This window comes from Panthera uncia, chromosome B4, assembly GCF_023721935.1.
Source record: "Panthera uncia isolate 11264 chromosome B4, Puncia_PCG_1.0, whole genome shotgun sequence".
In the NCBI taxonomy this organism is placed as follows: Eukaryota; Metazoa; Chordata; class Mammalia; order Carnivora; family Felidae; genus Panthera; species Panthera uncia.
The window spans coordinates 74,513,786-74,536,100 of NC_064809.1; the positions used below are offsets into that span (position 1 = coordinate 74,513,786).

The 22,315-nt window shown below is 46.3% G+C and overlaps 1 protein-coding gene across 1 annotated transcript in view; it reads right to left on the reverse strand.

The window, feature by feature from the left end:
- Nucleotides 1-9,487, reverse strand: part of NCKAP5L (NCK associated protein 5 like) — a 33,190-nt gene extending 23,703 nt beyond the window's left edge. Inside the window, exon 1 of the mRNA XM_049625419.1 lies at nt 9,352-9,487. The gene's annotated coding sequence lies outside the window, so the exon portion shown is untranslated. The remainder of the gene's footprint in view (nt 1-9,351) is intronic.
- Between the last annotated feature and the right edge of the window lie 12,828 nt (nt 9,488-22,315).

The following is a 22,315-nucleotide window of genomic DNA, read 5'->3' on the forward strand; positions in this document are numbered from 1 at the left end:
AGGGAAGGGCAGCAAGAGAGGGAGACGGACAGAATCCGAAGCAGGCTCCAGGCTCTGAGCTGTCAGCATAGAGCCCGATGTGGAGCTCGAACACATGAACCGTGGGATCACGGCCTGAGCCGAAGTCAGACGCTCAACTGACTGAGCCATTCAGGCACCCCGAAAATGTATTTACTTTTTAACATCTGCTTACTTTCTGGCACCATAAAATGTTCCAGACTTATCTTATATTTTCCCTGCCACAATCACTTTTCCAAGAAGCTCCACCAGAGCAATCATCTTTCTAAAACTGTAAGTCTAATTGTGTCCCTCCTGCCTCAAATCTTCCCATGACCTCTGAGTGCCTCGGGGACAGACCAAAGCCCTCGGCACAGTCCTGGAAGCCCTGCCCTGGCTCCAGAGCAATTCTCCTGAAAAGCTGTCCTGAACTGATGCTGCCCACATTGATCTGTCTTCTTGAAGTGCCTCCTGCAGGACCAACTGTACTGTGTCCTGTTCTCTAGTCCTCCCCTATGAGGAAGACGGGACTTCCCGGGCTATCAGAAGGGGAGCTCCCCGAGGAGCCCTGCCTACATAATTGTACCCCCACTTGCTGCCAGTGCACTGCTTCTGTCCACGAGGCCCTGAACCTGGTGATCTCCTTTCATTCCAGACAGAATAAGACCAGAAAGAAGAGATGGTGGGCTCATCAGGGTCTCTTCAAGACCCCCAACTGTGCCCCATCCAAATGGCTCTGAGGGCCCATATGACAAACCATGCTGAGAGGTGAGGAAGGGACGGTTTCAGATTTGTCCCTATCCAAGCCCTCAACCCACTCCCAAGCCTCAGTGGTTCCCTCTGGCAAATGGGACTAATCTATTTATTTTGAGGATATTTCCAAACAGATCACTCAGTGGGAGTCACAACACTGGGTACTGGGGGGCCACTCAGAGAAGGATCAGTTCTTCTCACCTCTTGGGGCTTGCAGTCTGTTGGGGGACATAAGACATGTAGGTGATAGCTGTACTGTGAAGGAAGTCCCACAAGAGAATTTTTTTTTTTTGAGAACTTTAAAAACCAGGAGAGAAATATTGAGCTGCAGTTGAAACAGTTTTTTCAGAACTCAAGGCATCAAGTGAAGTGGGACTTTATAGACCCGTAGGGTTTAGGGACAAGGGAACGGCAAGGGGGTCATTCTAGGCAAAAGGCAGGCATAAACAGAAGAAGGCAGAAATCTGTGGGTGTGTACGGAAACAGAATGACTCAGTGCAGCTGGATTGAAGGGCATTTGAAGGTGAGTGCTTCCTGGTCCCCTGGCCCATGCCAGTTACTAACTCCTCTCCTATCTCCTGACCCAACAGCAGAGTCAGCATATTTTCAACACCTTGGGTGTAACCAGAGACACGTGCTGGGTCCCACAGGAAGAGCTGAGGCAGAGAGGCTCCTGGAGGCAGCAGTAGAGGCGACTGCTGAGTTGACTACTGGTACATCAGAGATCTACTCTCAGGTCCAAGAGGAAAAGGGCCTGGGAGGCTGCATAGACTGATGGCTCTCAGGCTGCACCTGCAGGCTCTACCCTCCCAGCCCCCAGGGCTGACTCCCCCAGCTTCCTTTCTTGGCCTCTTTCTTCAAAGGGAACAGGCTTTGGCCAGCCAAATGCCTTCCACGTCCAGGCGGCTTCAGTGTTGACTTCGTGGTTGCCATTTGGCCAGAGCGTGGAGGTGACCTCCTAAGCTACCAGCTCTGGCAAGAAGAAAGTAGCCTTCCCTGGGAACAAAAGTAGCTCTGGCACACTCACAAACCCTCACTCTCTGCTCTTATTTGTGCCCACAAACGGGAGTGAGACTTCCTGGATTCCGGTTCTGGCTCAGCCATACCGAATGACCCTGGGTGAAGCCTAGAACCCTTCTGGGACTCAGTTTTCCTATCTGTAAAATGGGATGAATTCTCTGACTTCTCTCCTCCTGCAGGACATAGAAGGATGAGATCATGTCTGGAAAGGGATTGCAGCTGAGAAGACAGGTCCCCTCATGTGGGGTAGGGGGTTGAAGGTGAGGAGCTTGGCAGGGCTTTTAGGAGAAGCCCTTGGCTTTGATTCTGCCTTCTTCCCACAGGGCCCACAGGCTTCTCAGGAAAGCAGGGGGTGGGGGGCGGAGAGTGGGGAGAGGAAGGGACAGCAAAGCCAAGAGCTTTAGCCTTCTTCTAGTCCCAGGGACAGGAAGTGAGGTGCCGTCTAGAGAGGAAGTGAGAAGCAAACACCCCCCCAACTTCCCCTCAGCCTGCAGTGGAAAGGAAGGTTCCAGCTTCAGCAGCCTGCAGGCCCAGAGCTGGGGACAGAAGGCGGTGGGGTGGGGGTGGGGAGGAGGCCTTATCCATGCCATCTGACAGAGAAAGGGGTTTCTTGTTTTGGACATAATAAAAGTCAAGGGGCCCAGGACATCCCGCAGACTGGGAAAGAGGTCAAGCTGAAAAACCCAGCCTTCCAGGTCACGTGGCACCACATCGCAGTCCTGGGCCCAGACCCTTGCTCCCAGCTTCATACTGTGCCATACCATGTGCCCCGCCCCCCTCGGCAACACATGCACACTCCCACACACACCAAGGTGGACCAGGTCCTCTGATTACTGGTTCTTACAATATATGCCCTTTCCTTAGCACAACACTAGCACATGGTAACTGCTGGACAGAGCTTGAGAATTCCTCAGAGGCTGGTTTTGGCCTACACCTTGGCATCTGAATGAAGTTTAGTATACGAAGCTGAACAAACCCTGCTAATGGCCTGGGGCCAACTGGGGGGGCCCTGGGTGGGTGGTAAAGATCAGAAACCAGAGACCTGACAGAGATGGAAGGAAAAAACCCATGCACACTCAGATATTGCCAACAGGTACCAGATGAAGACAATATATGCTATCTGCTGTCTTTTGGGTAAGGGAAAAAACCCAAGAATACGCATTACATTCGTTTTGTGTATTCTTTTTTAAGTTTAATTTTTATTTATTTTGAGAGAGAGAGAGAGAGAGAGAATGAGCAAGGGAGAGAATGAGCGGGGGAGGGAGAGAACAAGAGAGAGGGAGAGAGAGAGAATTCCAAAAAAGCTCTACGCTGAGCATGACATGGGGCTCAATCCCACAACCATGAGATCACGACCTGAGCTAAAAGTTAAGAGTCAGTTGCTTAACCAAATGAGCCACCCAGGTGCCCCTGCGTAAAGACATTCTTGAGGGCTATGTAAAAAATAAGTGATTATCTGTAGAGGAAAAGAGGGTGGAGGTGGGAGCACAATTTCTCAACGTATACCTTTTTGTACCATTTTGATTTTTGGACTATGTTAAAAATATGTCTAATGAAAAACTGCAATACGAAACTTAAAAAAAAAAAAGAAGGTATAACCACTTTCCCAAGTGATTTCTTTTTTTTTTTTAATTTTTTTAATGCTTATTTATTTTTAAGGCAGAGAGAGTGTGAGCAGGGGAGGGGCAGAGAAAGAGGGGGATACAGAATCGGAACAGGCTCCAGGCTCTGAGCTGTCAGCACAGAGCCTGACACGGGGCTCGAACTCATGAACTGCAAGATCACGATCTGAGCCGAAGTTGGATGCTTAACCAACTGAGCTACCTACATGCCCCTCCCAGGTGATTTCTAAAGCTCATCCCAGCTGGGGATTATTAGAATGGGGAATATGGGGATATTCCCGTATTAGAAGTAGGGACCAGGTCCCTGGGACAAGGGAGTGGTGAGGAGATCTGGCTAGATGAGGCCAAAGGACACCAGTCTTCACTCCCTTTCTTCACTGAGCTAGGAGACAGGCCCTTTCACACCCAGGCTGTGGTGCAGCATGGTAGCACCAAACTATTCAGAAGGTGGTCAGGGCCGCCTCCTCCTGGGTTCATTCTAGATCGCACAGGGCAGAGGCAAAGGTGGGAGGTTGGGCAAGGGGAGAGTTTGGGGCAGATGGGAGTACACTGGGGTAAATGACACCCGGGAGTACCTACAGCTGCTGCGGACAGGTTCTGGGGGTGTCTCAACAGGTCCTCCCATAAAAGGACCATCTGCAGCCCCCACATCAAGTCAGCTAGGGGTAAAATGAATCAGGCCACAGAACTGTGACTGCTGAGAATCCTAGGGCCACACCCCAGGAGTTCTGGGGCCCCTCACAGTCCCATCTAGGATCAACCTCATCATTCTACCCAGGGAGGGACAATTTCAAGCCCTTCATGACAGTGAGAACTGTAGACGAGTGCCCCAAGCAGCACCCACAACCACTCAAGCCTTGCAGGCATCAGCATGAGAAGCAGAATGGGGTCATCTCTCTTTTTAAAATATCTATCTATAGGGACCCCTGGGTGGCTCAGGAGGTTAAGCATCCATCCGATTCTTGATTTTAGCTCAGGTCATGACCTCACGGTTCAGGAGTTCAAGCCCCACATCAGGCTCCATGCTGATAGTGTGGAGCCTGCTTGAGATGCTCTCTCTGCTGCTCTCTCTTTCTTGCTCAAGCATAAATAAACTTAAAATTTTTTTAAGTAAAAGAAAAAATAAATAAAATAAAAAATACCTATCTATATGCATATAGATAGATATTTTTTAAATTTTTTTTTTTTTTTACATTTTATTTATTTTTGATAGAGAGAGACAGAGCACAAGTGGGGGAGGGGCAGAGAGAGATGGAGACACAGAATCGGAAGCAGGCTCCAGGCTCCGAGCTGTCAGCACAGAGCCCGACGCGGGGCTCGAACTCACAAACCACGAGATCATGACCTGAGCCGAAGTCGGACGCTTAACTGACTGAGCCACCCAGGTGCCCGTAGATAGATATTTTTTAAAAGCTTGGTGAATACTGGAGAAATTCCAGAGCCCAAGGACAGCTATAAGGTCCAGGTAGTGTGCCTGGCTGTGCTCTTCTCAGAGGCTGCTGGATTTGTAGAAATCAGTAATAATAGCAATGATAATTCACCTTAATAACAGCCTGGCCTCCTCAGGCTTCTTTCATCTGTGTTAACTCCCAGAGCTGGGAAAATGGTAATTATTGAGCAAGTGCCACACCCCAGCTATGATGTGTTATTAATCCATCAGCACAGGCTGGGAAACTGAGGCCCAGGGAGGCTTTCCCCTCACACAGAACTAAGAATACAGGAGCTGAGGGCCACTAGGTAGTGAGGAACTGAAGGTGCTGGTTCCGTTCCTGCTGCGTTTTGGGCCAGGGCCTCTGATCTTGAATGTGTGTGGACACTCACTCTGCCAAAGTACTGCAAAGCAGATCAACAGCTGCTTTGAGCACCTCTGGATCTCTGCAACGCACACAGGCACTGCAGGGTAAGTGAGCGCTCAGCCCTCCCAACAGCCCCACACCGCGGGCGCCATCTGCAAAGTGGGAACAAGGGGCATCTTGCAGCTGGGAGGGTGGATCAGATCAGAAATATGTCTAGAAGTGGGGAGACTACTTCTCAGGGAGTCAAGCCCATCTCTGCAACCCCCTTCCAACTTTGGCACTGATTTCAAAATAACGAGACCCTTCTTATAGCAAGGTGGCGTGGTCTGTCACTGTTGTAGAAACCTGCAGAGGAGGTCCAGCTGGCCTGTGCCCTCCAGAAGGGCAGGGGAAGGTAGGCAAAGAGTCACAGACGACTAAAGATCTTTTCCCATCATGGCCATGGAGGGAAGCAGCAGAGGCTCAAATGAGGATGGGAGGGTCAACACAGAGGCACTGCCTGTGCGGAGCCATCCACAGCCTATGTGCCTGGTACTGTGAGAGATGCTGGGAACAGACACAATCTCAGCTCTGGGGAAACCGCAAGGGCCAAGCCAGGAGCAGCCAATGACCTTGTCCTCCAACCTTCCAGGGCAGGGCCTGGGGAAAAACATTAAGGGTGTTGCTCTAGGGGATTGGAAGTTATTTTTCTTCAGCATGTTAGAGCTGACCAGAGCCCCTGAGATAACACTCTGACCCTCCAAAAGTCCAGCTCTCCACAATCTCAGGTTCAAGAAATGCCCTCTCTGCTTTAAGTTTGGCCAGGCCCCTCATGCATGAGAAATTAAGGCAGGCTGGAACCATGTAAAACACTAGACCAGAGTCAGGAGCCCTGCCTCTGACACTCATCATTGCATGAATCACTTCCCCCTCTGGACTTCACAGTTTCCCCATTTTTAACACGAGGGCGTTGGACTAGATGTCTCTAGGATTCCTTCCAGCCTATGACTATGTTGTTTTGATGTGGTGGCAGATCCCAGGTTGATTTACATAAATTTGCATGTTCAATCAGAAATCCCAAACTCCAAGTATAGAAAATCCAATCAGTCCATTAGTGCAGCCAGACTAGGGCTGGAGGAGCCTGCCAGGTTCGGGTGAGGATTGTCAAAGCAGACTGTGGTAGTGGTGGTGAATTGGGGGAGGAGCCGGGGGAAGCAGGGCGAGAAGTGGCATTTGTTCTAAGGGATGCAGTTCTGGTGAGCCAGAGCTGACGGGGCCAGGGTCCCCTCTTCAGCTATCAGGCAAGGGTCCTTTCTCCTCCTGCTTCTAACGGGGCCTCTGGCTGGCCAGCCTCGGAGCCACACCCCAAGAGGAAACAGCAGCCTCTGCCTAGCAACAGCCGCATCCTTCACTCTGACAGGGACTCCACCATTAACCACTTTCTGGGAAAGTGACCTCCCTGGGAGCTTCCATTCTCCAATCCAGGGACTCCTCGCAGTGAGGAAGGTTTCCTTGGGGTCTAACCTAAATACCTCCTGTTGTAGCTTCAATCCATGGGCAGCAGGGCCCAGGGAAGAGGCCTCCCCAGGCCCAGGAGAGCTAGCAATGCAGGAGAATGCGTCCCATGTCTAACCAATCCCACAGCCTCTCTAACTACCACCTCCTCTAACATCCCCCTTGGCACCTGGGAGATCAAGGATGAAAACAAACAAGGAAAACGTGAAGGCTTTGGCTCTTGGGCTAGAGAGCAAGTCCCAACCTGGAGAACCTGACTCCTGAGAAACTGTACCCTCAGGAGGGAAGGAGGCTGGGAAAGGTGGGGCTGGGGCAGTTTCTCCCTGCTGCTTGGCTGCCATGGAAGGGCTTGGGAGGCTGGCTGGACTGGATAAAGGCAGCAGGGAAGACTCCTTAAGCCCACTGCCTGGGGACTAGGTAGGGAAGAGGGGTGGGGGAGGGCACAGGTGAGGTGAGTAGGGTCAGGGAGTGAGATGGGCAACAGCAGCAGGGCTCTCGTCCTCTTCCCATAAGAGGGTGGATGAGTGTGCTGTGCTCCCTGGCTCAGATCCTAAAACAAGTCCCAACAGCTGAGATGCAAACTGTCTCCTGGGAATCTGCTTACCCTACTGGCCCTTGGCTGCCGCCCCTTCTCTCAACTCCTCCCCAAAGGCCCAACTCAAAGACTGGCCTGCCAGGATGTCTCAGCAGAGGCCTTGATGGGTGGGCCAAACCCCAGCCAACAAGAGTTCATACCCCAATCCACCAAGGGTAAGCAAGACAATGGCAGAAGAAGCAATTCTTCTCAGGCAGAATAAGGGAGTCTGCTCCTCTCCACCCCAAGGTTCCAGTCCTAAGCAACTATGACTTAGAACTGTATCACCCAACATCTACCCCTTCAAACTTCAAAGCCACCCTGCCAGAGGACCTTTCTACCTTTCAGATTCATTTATCAGTGGAACCACACAATGTCAAAAAGCGAAAGGGAATGTTAGAGCTCTCTAGTGCAATTGCTGAATTTTACAGATAGGAGAAAAAGAGCCCCAGAGAGGCAAGCTCTCTTGGCCAAAGTCACACAGCAAGCTGGGAAGAGAAGACACCAGTGCTTCTGACTCCCAGTCCACAGAGATAGCAGCCTGGTCCTCATATACATTGGTTTCTGCCTACTGTGGAACAGCCTTCTCTGCAGCCCAGGCCATCTGCCTCTCTAGGTTCCCACTCTGTTCCAAAGACCTAAACTGAAGAAAGATGCTGGAGTGCCTGAGCCACCTCATGCCGAGACGACAGACTTAGAAAACAAAGTTGAATTATGTGGGAATAGCTCCCCAGACAGGAATACATGTTTCTCTGAAGTAGGAAACCCACTAACCCTAGGCTGTTCACAGAAAGTCAGGGAACCAATACGAGAAGTGAATTTTGTGTCTCCCTTCTTGAAAGACCAGGGGTCTTGGAGTCAGCTGGCATAATGTCTTCCAAGAGAGGGTCTGCAACAAGACGACTAGGCTGGGTTCATTTTTTCCAAAAGTACTGTCCATAGAATGGTTAGACACTGACTCCCTCTCTCCTGTCCCCCAGGACCACCCCTGTCCCAGGCATCTTCCTCCAGCCACTACCTCTGGCAGACAGTTGTGCTTAGGCAAGAGGACCCGTGGAGAGGGCGAGGGTGGTTGGGAGGGAATAAGAGAGGTTTGCCTTCACAGCCAGGAACCCATCAGTGTAAGACTCCCCTGGTTCCTCAGAAAGGCGAGCATTTGCGAAGTAGCAGCTGGCAGGCTGGATGGATAGAGCTGAGAACCTGGAAAAACAGGCCTGCGGGAGGTGAGGGACCTTCGTGCCCTTGGGGCAGTGCCAGGACTGGAGACATGGGGCCTTGGGCCCAGAATGAGGAGAAGGGGGCTGGGGTTCGGTGAGCCGCTTTTCTAGTCGGCCTAGGCCAGGGGAGTGTCGGGCACAGATAAATTCTCTGCATTCTTCTGGCACCGCAGCCAGGACCCAGAGAGCCTTTTCTGCAGGCGCTGCCCTGGCCCCACACCCTGCCCAGCCCTTCTCCCTCCCTCAGTCTCTCTTTAGTGTTCAGCCTCCCGGCCCCCGCCTCCTTCCTTCCCGCAGCCCCTCAAAGCCACGGAAGGATTGTTCCTAGAGACCCTGATCTCTCCGCCTCTCCCCATCTTCCCCACGCCCTACCGCCCCAGGCCACGGGGACTGCAAGGAGGGCGAAGAGGAGCCCGGGGCTCGTCTCCGCGCCTGCGCTTTGGGGAGAGCCTCCCTCCCCCCTGCGCAACAACCCCGCACCGCTAAGCGGCACCCGGACAGTGGGATGCGGGTGGGGTGGGGTGCGCAGCTGGGGCAAGGTCAGTGCTTTCAAAGAGGGAGGGAGACCGGCCCCCGGAACATCCCCCTGTCCCGAAAGTTTCCCTTCCGGGGCCATGGAGTGTGCGCGAGGATGGCGCGGGGGGCGGTAGAGGGTGGGGTAGGGGTGGACAGAGTCGCAGCCGGACCCCCCACCCCCACCCCGGGACAGTGCGGCGGGAGGGAGGGGCAGGCAGCTAGGTCCGGGCAGGAAGGCGCGCCGCCCCCTCCGACCCAAGGCTGCCACGAGAGCCTTACCCTTCAAACCGCCCACCCCCAGCCCAGAGCTTACAGACCCTCCACTCGCCGCCTTTTAAATCCCAAGTAGGCCTGGAACTCACCGAAATGAGGTGCTGAACTGGGCCAGGGCAGGCCGGATCCGCCGGGTCCATGGCCGCGGCTCGGGGGCGGGGGGCAGAAGAAGGGGGGTGCTGGGGCCGCCTCTTGATGTCAAGGCTTTAAAGGGGCCAGTGAGCCCCGCCCCTCGCCGAGACCCCGCCTCCCTCCTTCCGCACAGCCAATCCACGTTCGCCCTGGATGCGCGCCCCTCCCAGCCCCCTCCAGATGTTCCCAGGACGAGAGCTAAGTCCGCCCGTCCGGAGAGCGCCGCTTCCGCCCCGGTGGGAAGGACCTCCCCTCCCCCTATAGAGAAACACTCTCCTCTGGCCCGGTGGGGTCCGGTTTGGTAAACCTTCCCGGTGCGGGGGGTAGAAGAAGCCGCGCTGGGCTGGGCGGGGGTGGAATGGGGGGCATCTACAGCACAGAAAACTAAGTAGGTACGCGCGGAGCCACGGGCATGCGCATCCGCTTCTGTGGGGCTGGGCGTGCACGTGTATGTGTGGTTGTGAGCCTTGGTGTTTGTAATTTGCCTTCCTGCTTACGTGTGGGGTGTAAATCTATGGGAAGACGCTCGAGTGCCTCCTTGGCCTTAAATGCTCCCTCCTCACTTTTCCTCCTCCGGATCGGTATCGGGTCTTCCCAGTAATATGGAAAACTGGGCGTTGGGAACGGGCTCCACTCTTTAGAGTAGCGCTGATTTCCTCACTGGAAGAGGTTAAGGCTGAGCAGAAAAAGGATATAACCTTGTTCTCAGCCACTTGCTATCTCGGTGGAGACAAGTAGAACTACCCTCAGGCTTAAAAGAAGAAAGCAAACACCCACCTAGGCCCCTGCAGGGCCTCAGAGCTCCCTTCAGTATCATTCTCATTGGTGCTGGATTAAACATCTATTTGCCCTTGTCTGGATACCGTATAATCTTCACAAACTGCATCATAGTGACTGGCCTGTTAATGCAAGTTCTGAATGGGGTTCTGCAGAGAAATACAAAGGGCTCCCTAGCCCATTTTATTAAAATTGCTTCTGTTGTGGGTATACACGGAAAGTAGTAATGCATTATATTAGCCCAATAAAGGAACATAAAAGCTGAGGGATCTTGGGGTGCTCACATTGTCTAGGATTAATTAAGAGTTCCTCTCTGAAGGAGAGAGGACTTGGGAATGGGATTTGAAGGGCAGAGAGAACTTGAGCAAATTCAGACAGGGTAAGGACACAAAGCGACCTAGGTAGGAAAGAGCAGATTAGTTGCATGGGACAGTGAGATCACTTGGTAGGGTGGGAAGTAGAAGTTAGCGGAGGAGGTTTTTGTACTGAGATCAGAATGAGGATATGGATTTGACAAGACAAGTGATAAAGAAGTCATTTTGGGTTCTTGAGCACAGAAATGAGTGCCTGAGGTCAATTATTGGAGCCTAAAAGATGTCATAATGGTTCTTCCCACCAACTCTCTCACCTTTGGTTTAAAACAAACTTTATTGATTGATTTATCCTTAACATACAATAAAATGCACAGATCTTAGGTGTTTTGTTTGGTGAATTTCAACAATAACATACACCGATGGAACACCCTGAACAAGAAACTGAACCATCACCCCAGAAAATTCCCTCATGCCCCTTTATATTTACAGTGAACTACCCTGCACCTACCACCACCCACCCCCGGCAACCTCCTGAATTCTATCGCCATAGTTTTGTCTATTCTTGGATTTCACATAAGTGCAATCAAATAGTATGCACTTTCTTGTGTCTATATTCTCTTTTTTCTTTTACATTTATTTATTTTCCACAGAAAGAGCATGAGTGGGGGAGGGGCAGAGAGAGGGAGACACAGAATCTGAAGCAGGCTCCAGACTCTGAGCTGTCAACACAGAGCCCAATCCGGGGCTCGAACTCACCGACTGCGAGACCATGATATGAGCCAAAGTTGGACGCTCAACCTACTGAGCCACCCAGGCGCCCCTGTGTCTATATTCTTTAGCTTAGTAATGTTTTTGACTAAAGTGAGTCTATTCTTTTTATTGGAGAGCAATATTCCATTGTACGAATATATCACAATTTGTTTATCCATTCTCCAGTTGATATATATTTGGGTGTTTCCAGTTTGGGGGCTATTATGAGTAAGGCTACTATAAACTTGTGCAAATCTTTTTATGAATATGTTTTCATTTCTAAGAAAGCTCACTTTATTTTTTTTAAGTATTATTAAAATACAATCATATTAATTTCAGGTGTACAACAGAGTGATTCAACATTTATATACATTGCAAAATGATCACCATAAGTCTAGTTACCATCTGTCCCTAAAGTTCATACAATTTTTTTGAGTTTATTTATTTTGAGAGGGAAAGAGAGAGAGAGAGCACAGCAGGGGAGGAACAAAGAGAGAGGGAGAGAAAGAGAATCCAAAGCAGGCCCCGAGCTGTCAGCGTGGAGACCCTTGTGGGACTCGAACTCACGAACCAGGTGAAATCACGACCCGAGCCAAAATCAAGAGTTGGATGCTTGATCGACTGAGCCACCCAGGCGTCCCAGTTCATACAATATTTTTGACTGTATTTCCCATGTCATACAATACATTCTCATGACTTATTTGCTCTATAACTGGCAATTTAAGCCTCTTGATCCCCTTCACTCTTATTGCCCACCCCCCTACCCTCTTTTTTTTCTGGCAACTATCAGTCTGTTGTCTGCATCTATGTCTGGTTTTGTTTGTTTTGTTTTTCAGATTCTACATGTATGTGAAATCATGGGGGTATTTGTCTTTTTCTGACTTATTTCCCTTAGCATAATACCCTCAAGGTCCATGTATATTGTCCCACGTGGCAAGATTTCATTCTATTTTATGGCTAATATTCCATTGTATGTATATGGGTATATGTATTGTATATATATGTACGTACACACACCCCACGTCTTGTTTATCCACTCATTTATCGGTGGACACTTAGTCGCTCCATATCTTGGCTACTGTAAATAGTGCTGCAGTGGACACAGTGGTGCATAGATCTCTTCAAGTTAGTGTTTTTGTTTTCTTGGATAAAAACTCCAGAGTGGAATTGCTGGATCATATGTTAGTTCTATTTTTAATTTTTTGCATAACCTTCATACTGTTTTCCATAGTAGCTGCACCAATTTACATTCTCACCAACGGTGTACAGGTGTTTGCTTTTTTCACCATCCTCATCAACACTTGTTATTTCTTGTTTTTTTGATAATAACCATTGTGACAGGTGTCAGGTAATATCTCATTATGGTTTCCATGTGCATTTCCCTGATGATGAGTGATGTGGAGCATCTCTTCATGTGCTTGTTGGTCATCTGTAGGTCTTCGGAAAAATGTCCACTCAGACTGTCTGCCCACTTTATCTTAATTTTTTTTTTGCCCTGTTCCCCCTCTTCTGCCTATTTTAAATCAGAATTTTTTTTTTGTTTTTGTTTGCTGTTGAACTGTATGAGTTCTTTATATATTTTAGACACTAGCCCCTTATCACACATAGGATTTGCAAACATTTTCTTCCATTCAGTAAAGTTGCCTTTTCATTTTCTTCATAGTTTGCTTCACTGTGCAAAAGGTTTTTAGTTTGATGTAGTCCCGTTTGTTTATTTTTGCTTTTGTTGCCCTTGCCTGTGGAGTCAGGTCCAAAGAAATATTGCTAAGACTAATGTCAAGGGACTTATTATGCTTTCTTTGAGGACTTTTATGGTTTCAGGTCTTACATTTAAGTCTTGATAATCCATTTTGAGTTGATTTTTGTGTATAGTGTTAAGATAGTGGTTCAGTTTTAATCTTTTGCATGTATTGCACAATTTTCCCAACACCATTCTTTGAAGAGATGGCCTTTTCCCTGTTGTATATTCTTGCCTCCTTTGTCATAGACTAATTGATCATATATGTGTGGATTTATTTCTTAGTTCTCAAGTCTGTTCCATTGATCTTTGTGTCTGTTTTGTGCTAGTACCATTCGGTTTTGATTACTACAGCTTTGTAGTATAGTTTGAAGTCTGGGAACAGGGTCTACCTTTGTTCTTCTTTTTCAAGGCTGCTTTGCCTATTTGGGGTCTTTTGTAGTTCCATACAAATTTTAGCATTATTTGTTCTATTTCTGTAAAAAATGTCATTGGTATTTTTATAGTTATTGCATTGAATCTGTAGATTGCTTTGGGTAGTCTGGACATTTTAACAATATTAATTCTTCCAATCCATGAGTGTGGTATATCTTTCCTTTTATTTGTGTCTTCTTCAATTTCTTTCATCAGTCTCTTATAGTTTTCAGAGTACAGGTCTTTTACTTCCTCAGTTAAATTTATTTCTAGGTATTTTATTCTTTTTGATGTAATGTGAATGGGATTGTTTTCTCAATTTCTCTTTCTCATAGTTTGTTATTAGGGTTATAGAAACACAACAGATTTCTGTATATTAATTGTGCATCCTGCAACTTCACCGAATTCATTTATTACTCATTTATTCTAATAGCTTTTTTTTTTTTAATTTTTTTTTCAACGTTTTTTATTTATTTTTGGGACAGAGAGAGACAGAGCATGAACAGGGGAGGGGCAGAGAGAGAGGGAGACACAGAATCGGAAACAGGCTCCAGGCTCCGAGCCATCAGCCCAGAGCCTGACGCGGGGCTCGAACTCACGGACCGCGAGATCGTGACCTGGCTGAAGTCGGAGGCTTAACCAACTGCGCCACCCAGGCGCCCCTCTAATAGCTTTTTTAGTGGAGTCTTCAGGAAGCTCATCTTGTTGGTACTTTTGGAATCTTTTGGCATTGATTCTTATTCATTCAATCATCCAATATTTCTTGAAAAGGAATCAGTGGGCTAGTCCTGGGTTTACAATAAAAATTAGACATGATCCTTTCCTCACAGGGCTTAAAAATCCAGGAAAACTCCACGTATCTATTACATTCCACAACCACAGGGTGGAAAAACCTTAACAGTATGCCAAGCATTTCTAACCATTTGGGGATGTTTCCAAATAACTAAATTTTTGGAAATAAACAAACCATCTGAATTTTTTCCTTTTCATTCAGATGCTCACCCTCAAAAAAAAAAAAATGAACATCTACACTTGTCACAGCACGTATCTTCTCTCCTTACTTAAAAGCTCTTGCACACTTGAAAGTTTAGGCATTCAGATTTTGGCATATTCTCTACGCTTCATAAACCTTCATCTTCACTGACAGGAGGTTAAATAAGTATAATTATTATTACCCCATGATTGCTTTCTGTCTTTGATAGTGCTTAAGACACTTGGATTCCTCAGTGGTATTATTCAATTAAATTATTACAAAATATACAGAAGTCCCCTGGTTTGTTCTTCCACCCTTGTTATATACCACTCATCACATTGTTCTTTGAGTTGTCTGTGTCATAAAACAAGCTAGTCTCTTGGCCTCTTTTTGCTACAAGCTGCTAGTAATAAACCAGTATGGTGGCATGGTCTAACTGTGCATATAGCGCTAATGACTGACCAGTAGATCACTGCTCACATCAGTACTTTGAATGGTTTTAAGCAGGGGATTGGCATAATCAGAATTGCATTTTAGAAAGAATTCTGTGGTTGCAGTGTGGGGAACAGATTAGAGAGAGCAAGAGTGAAGTCAAGGAGAACAGAGAGAAAGTATTTGTTGTAATTGAGGGGAAAAGTGAGAAAAGATGTGCTCTGGACTAGGAAAGTGATAGGGGTGATGGAGAGGAGATCACTTCAAGAAATAAAGTGTAGCAGAGTCAGCAGGTCTTGAGATTGGAAGGGGAGGAAAGCAGAGAACTAAGCCAAGACTTCCGGACTGAGTAACTTGCAGATGGCAGGACCACTCACTGAAATAGAAAACACTGGAGGAAGAGCAGTTTTGGGACATTATATGCTCACTTCCAAACATGTTAACCTTGAAATGCCTGGGGGATGTCCGAGTGGAAATGTCTATCCAAGAGGTAAGACCTTCCCAGCTGTTATGCCTCATGAAGAGGTTACAGGTGTGCTGCCTATTGATTTTCTCAACCCTCAAGGTAGCACGAACTCCCTCTGAAAGACAGCAGTCTTGGTAAGGTATGTTGCTATGAAAACACCATCATTCTCTATGTGTGCCATGATCTGGAAAAGGCCGGAAAGTATTAATGTGTAATGCTATTGGATAAGTAATTCTGAAGCTCAGGAGACAGATCTAGATTAGAGATAAGGGATTTATAGGCATGAGAACATCAGAACATAGGTGGTAACTGAAGCCATGAAGTGAAGATCATGTGAGGAGAAGAGGGACTGGAACAGAACCCTAAGGAACGGCAACATTAGAGAGGGGTCTCCAGAGAAGGAGGAAGACAGCTGGCTGAATGCTGTTACCAGATCCCCAAGGGTTTCCAAAAAAAAAAAAAAAAAAAAAAAAAGTTCCTGATAATTCTAATGTCAGGTTGAATCAGGACTGACACATATCTGCTGACTTTAGTCACATCATTGGGGACTTTGGCAAACCCAAATTTTGAAGGATTGAGAAAGATGTACTAAGTAAGGAATGGAGACAAGAAGTATTTAAAACTTTTTCAAGACTCTTAACTATACTGTGAGGGAAAAGTTAGACAGGTAGGCGGGGCAACAGGGGATGAGAATTATTTTAGAAAGCTATTTTTAGAAAGCCACTGCTTAATTTTATTTTAAAACATATTTAAAATTCATTATTTTTAAAAAGCATTATGTGCATATGGTTAACAAATCAACACAGAAGCAATTATGTGCTCATTTCCCACCCCCAACAATGAGCCATTTTAACTTTCTGGCTGATTCTTCATTATGACTAAATATGCTTACATGGCTATTCTTTGATTTTTCACTTTTACATGTTTTATTACCTTCTGTGTATATATTCTTTTTTAAAGGTACAAAAGTGGAATCTTACCATTCATACTGTTCTGCACTTTACTTCTTGCGCTTAAAATATCTGAGACCTTTCTACTTTAACATAGATAGAGCTACCTTGTTCTTTTTAAGAACTGCATAGTAATCTATTTATGGCTCTACCATATTGTTTTCTACCGATGAGCATTTAAGATGTTTCCAGCTTTTAATTTTTATCAGACAACTGTAATGGCTAATACTGTACATTTACCTTTGCGTATTTTTTAAAAGTTTATTTATTTTTGAGAGTGACAGAGAGCGAGGAAAGGCAGAGAGAGAGAGTGAGAGAAAATCCCAAGGAGGCTCCACCTGGGGCTCGATGCAGGGCTCGATGCAGGGCTTGAAGCCACGAACCATGAGATCATGACCTGAGATGAAATCAAGAGTCAGCCGCCTAACTGACTGAGCCATCCAGGCACCTCTATCCTTGCATATTTATGTGAGCATATCCACAGGACAGATTCCTAACAGTGGAATTCGTGGGTATGTGTAGTTTATGTTTTGATAAATATTGACAAATTGCCTTCCATATGGTCATGTTGATTTACCACTCCCACTAACAGGGTGGAAGAATACCTGTCTTCCCAGATTCTCACCATCACTGTTTAAAGTTTATTTATTTATTTTGAGGGGGGAGGGACGGAGAGAGAGGGAGAGAATCCCAAGTAGGCTCCACAGTGTCAGTGCAGAGCCCAATGTGGGACTCGATCTCATAAACTGGGAGATCATGACCTAAGCCGAAATCAAGAGTTGGATGCCCAGCTGACTGAGCCACCCAGGGCCCTCCCCCACTTCTTAGTTTATTTATTCACCATCACTGTTTAAAAATTTTGTGAATATTGTTGTGACAAAATACTCTTTCATTGTTTTTATTTGCATGAATTAGTAAGATTAAATAAGTTTTCAGGTGTTTATCTGCCATTATCATTTTCTGTGAATGTCTTTTCTGATAGATGTATAAGAGTTGTTTGGATTATAATGAAATTCACCTTTTATCTGTCACTTGTATTGCATATTATTTTCCTGATTGGTAGTTTCTCTTGTGGCTTTTTTGGATTTTTTTCTTTGCCTTAGGTAGTCAAATTGGTCTTTTCCTTGATGGCTGTTAGGCTTTTTATATTTAGAAAGTACTTTTTTAAAATCTTTTTTTCTTGGGGTACCTGGGTGGCTCAGTCAGTTGAGCGACCGACTTCAGACCAGGTCATGATCTCACGGTTTGTGAGTTTGAGCCCCGCGTCGGGCTCTGTGCTGACAGCTCAGAGCCTGGAGCCTGCTTCCCATTCTGTGTCTCCCTCTCTCTCTGCCCCTCCCCCACTCATGCTCTGCTCTGTCTCAGAAATAAACATTTAAAAAATCTTTAAAAAAATCTTTTTTCTCTAGTACATTTATGGGTTTTCTTTTTACTTTAAATATTTCATCCAGAATCTACTTAAATGGCAAAGGCCACTGTTATTTCTCCGTACTGCTCAGAATGACATTTCCATTATAGACCATTTAGTCCTATCTGTTCTCAACGTACACAACACCTGTTCCTTTGTACCTTTGCTGAAAGGTTCCTTTCTCCTGGCTCACAGGTCATGCTCCTTTCTCTCTTGTCCAACACTGCAAAAGCTATATTCCTTTCAAGAACAGTTCAAATCCCATATCCTCTAGAAAGTCTTCCATGCCCACTGTAGCCTGCAAAGACTTTCCCCTTTGCTGAAGCTCAAATGATCACATGCTTCCTTGTTTGAGCCTCTTCTTTTCTCAACTTTAACATAGTCGCTAAGCAAATCAAATCTAATCTTTGTTTAATCTACTTTTTCCTACTACCCAAAGCAGCTAAAAGCACGCTGAGTATATGGAATTTGATAAAACACTTCTTTTTTTTTTTTTTTTGGGACAGAGAGAGACAGAGAATGAACGGGTGAGGGGCAGAGAGAGAGGGAGACACAGAATCAGAAACAGGCTCCAGGCTCTGAGCCATCAGCCCAGAGCCTGACGCGGGGCTCGAACTCACGGACCGCGAGATCGTGACCTGGCTGAAGTCGGACGCTTAACCGACTGCGCCACCCAGGCGCCCCGATAAAACACTTCTTGATTTGCCACAAAAGTATATGCATTAGCCACATGTATGTAGCTAATGAGCATCTGAAATATGGCTGATCCAAAATGAGATGAGCTGCAAGTTAAAATACACATTGGAGGGGTGGCTCAGTTGGTTGAGTATCCGACTTCGGTTCAGGTCATGATCTCACGGTTTGTGGGTTTGAGCCCCACATTGGGCTCTGTGCTGACAGCCCAGAGCCTGAGCCCGCTTTAGATTCTTCCTCTCTCTGCCTCTCCCCTGCTTGTGCTCTGTCTCTCTCTCAAACATAAATAAACAATAAAAAAATGTTTAAATACTCATTGGATTTTGACAATGGTATAAAAAATAATGTAACATGTTTCATTAATAATATTGACTGCATGTTGAAATGATAATTTTTGGAAATATTGGATTACATATCTATATATCTATATCTATATCATCTATATCTATATCTGTATCTATATCTATTTGTTTTTGTTTTTAAGTTAAAGTATACCCAGGACCATTCTCTATTCTTGTCCCTCAAGGAGGCTCATCATGCTTAGTGTTGGCTCCTAAATGAGGCTGGTTTGAGGATAAATAAGATCTTTTCTAGGAACCAAAGGCTCTCATAGGCCAGTATGCAATCATTATCTTCGTGGTATCAGGGCCTAATCTTTATGAACACTACACATCTTCTTTGAAATTAACTGCTACAGACTTGAAATACAACACTTCCTTTCAACAGGTAGGGTTAAGTGCTCAGCCAATAGAAATGTTAGTAGGGAAAAGGTCAGGTTCAGATGCTGAAGCATCTCCCAAAGGTTTTAATGACTGAAGATTCCTCAATGAACCGAACCAAGTAGATGGAGCCCCTGACTATCCCTTTGGTCACTGGGGCCATTTTCTGCTGTCAAGGAGTTATTTGGGACAGGTGCCACTTGGCTCATAGCCTAGTCTCATTGTAGTCAGGATCCCTGTGTTAGTTTCCTGTTCCTGTTGTAACAAATCATCACAAATTTATTGCTTTTAAACAACACATATTTGGAGCACTTGGGTGGCTCACTTGGTTGAACATCTGACTTCGGCCCTGGTCATGATCTTTTAGTCCGTGAGTTCCAGCCCCGCATCGGGCTCTGTGCTAACAGCTCAGAGCCTGGAACCTGCTTCAGATTCTGTGTCTCCTCTCTCTGTCCCTCCCCTGCTCATGCTCGGTCTCTCTCTCTCCCTCTCAAAAGTAAATAAACATTAAAAAAAATAAAACCAAAATAAAACGACACAAATGTATTCTCTTATAGTGCTGGAGGCCAGAGTCTAAAATCAAGGGAGATTGGCAGAGCTGCATTCCTTCTGGAGGCTTCAGGGGAGAATCATTTTCTTTCCTTTTAGTTATTTATTTATTATCATTATTGTTTAAATGTTTTATTTTTGAGAGAAAATGTGCATGCAGGCAGGGGAGGGGCAGATAGAGTGGGGTGGGCTCTGCACTGACTGCAGAGAGCCCGACTCAGGACTCCAACTCATGAACTGCGAGATCATGACCTGAGCTAAAGCTGGATGCTTAATCGACTGGGCCACCCAGGCGCTCAATTATTATTATTTTTTTAATGTTTTTATTTATTTTTGAGAGAGAGAGAGAGAGCAAGCATGTGTGAGCAAGTGGAAGGGGGCAGAAAGAGAGGGAGACAGGATCTGAAGCAGGCTCTGTGCTGACAGCAGAGAACCCAATGGGGGGGCTCAAACTCAGGAACCATGAGATCATGACCTGAGTTGAAATCAGATGCTTAACCAACTGAGCCATCCAGGTGCCCTTCTTGCCTTTTCTAACTGCATTTCTTGGCTCACAACCCTTCCTTACATCACTCCAACCTCTTGCTTCTATCCTTCTATTTCTTGCTGTGGTCAAATCTCCCTTTGCCTCCCTCTTATAAGGACACTTGTGATTACATTTAGGGTCCATCCTGATATTCCATATTAATCTTTCAATTTCAAAATCTTTAATCCTTAACCAAGATTTTTAATCTATACATTTACACATTTGTACACATCTACAAAATCCCCTTTGCTATCTAAGGTAGCAAGTTCCAGGGATTAGGAGGTGAACATCTTGGGGGAACCATTATTTAGCCTGCCACAGCCTTACACTCATTTCTCTGCATTACTTTGGTGGAGGGAGAGAGCACCGGTGAAGTCACGAGTTTTCAAAGTATTCCGGAGATTTACAGAGAAGTAGGTAAATTCATATCTGTAACCACTGTGATCCACCAAGACTATCCTAAACTGGCCTCGTTTCCATTAGCAATGATCACTCCCTCCCAGCATTGCTTCCTTTAAAATGCTCTGTAGTGCTGAAGCTGAACTCCTCATTACTTCCTTGTCCTAAAAAACAAATTATCAGAGATAGTAAGACGTATGTTTTCTAGAGATGAGATGTTTTTTTCATAAGTGTTTAATTTAACAAGCATAGTTGTGGTCTGTGGAATGCTTACAGTGTAACAGCACCTTGTTTTTAATATTCTATATTCTGCAAAATACCTTTACATCCTCTAGTTCATTAGGGCATAGTTACTTTAGTTGTACCAATGAATGAGGTTCAGAGAGGTTGACTTGAACAGGGTGGTCATGCAATGAGTTACTGACAGATCTCGATTCCAAACCTGATGTTCTTTCCACTGCACTGTTCCTGGGCCAAACTTGATCTCATGGGGCTGAGAAGGATCTGAGCTCAGGATCTTAATACATCCTGGAATTGGCCTCAGAATCCCTACCTCCTAAGCATGAAACAGAATGAAACCCACTTTTGGGAGGTCTTACTTAGGGGTCAAAGTTAGGGATAGATTGGAATTTCAGGAATTCAGGGGAAGGTTAAGGTAGCTGGCAAGTCAGAGATACAGTGAGAAGGTAAATAGGACTGAGGGAGACTTAAGAGTGTCTATGTCTGCTCTACGTACCTGCCAACTGCTTCTAAAACACTCAGGAGAGGGGCTCCTGGGTGGCTCAGTCAGTTAAGCATCCGACTTCGGCTCAGGTCATGGTCTCACACAGCTCGTGAGCTCAAGCCCTGAGTCCGGTTCTGTGCTGACAGCTCAGGGCCTGGAGCCTGCTTCGGATTCTGTGTCTCCCTCTCTCTCTCTGCCCTTCCTCCGCTCGTACTCTGCCTTTCTCTCCCTCAAAAGTAAATAAACATTAAAAAAAAAAAGCAGCCATTCTGAAATGGGCCAGGGCTACTGCTTTAAAAAAATAAAAAAATAAAATAAAACACTCAGAAGGGCCAAGCCTGTTTAACTGGTAGGCAGCGGCAGGAGTGCTCCTCGGATACTCAACCTAGAATTAGGTCTGACTTCTGTGAGTGGATTTCTGTGAGAATCTGGAAGAGCCAAGAGTGGCCTGGCTGGGTCTCTCATTCTCCAGTGTGAACACATAATTTGAGGAAGCACAGCAACTCTAAAGCCCATGCTCTCTTGCACTGGCTTTCTGGAGTCTCTTCCCAGCCTTAGATTTCTCTGACATCTCAAGGAATGGTAGCCAAGGCTGACTCTGCCACCTCACCGCCTAGGTTCAAGTCCTAGCTCTGCTTTGGCTTTGTTATGTTGTCTGGCACATGGTGCTATATGTCTTTTCCCCTCTTTTTCCTATTTCTTTCTTTCTTTTTTTTAATGTTTATTTATATTTGAGAGAGAGAGAGAGAGACAGTGTGTGAGTGGGGGGAGGGGCAGAGAGAAGACAGAATCCGAAGCAGGCTCCAGGCCCTGAGCTGTCAACACAGAGCCCAGCTCAGGACTTTAACTCACAAGCTGTGAGATCATGACCTGAGCCGAAGTTGGTTGCTTAACTGACTGAGCCACCTCGGCACACCACCCCGCCCCCACTTTTTCCTATTTCCCACCAGACCTCTTTTGGTTCCTCTTTTCCCCCTTACTCAATAACTATTGGCAGCCCTCAGACCTAGGACCTCTCATCATATCCATGTGTTTTTGGAATTTACTACTCATTAAATCTCGATTACTCTATATGAATGACTTCCAGAT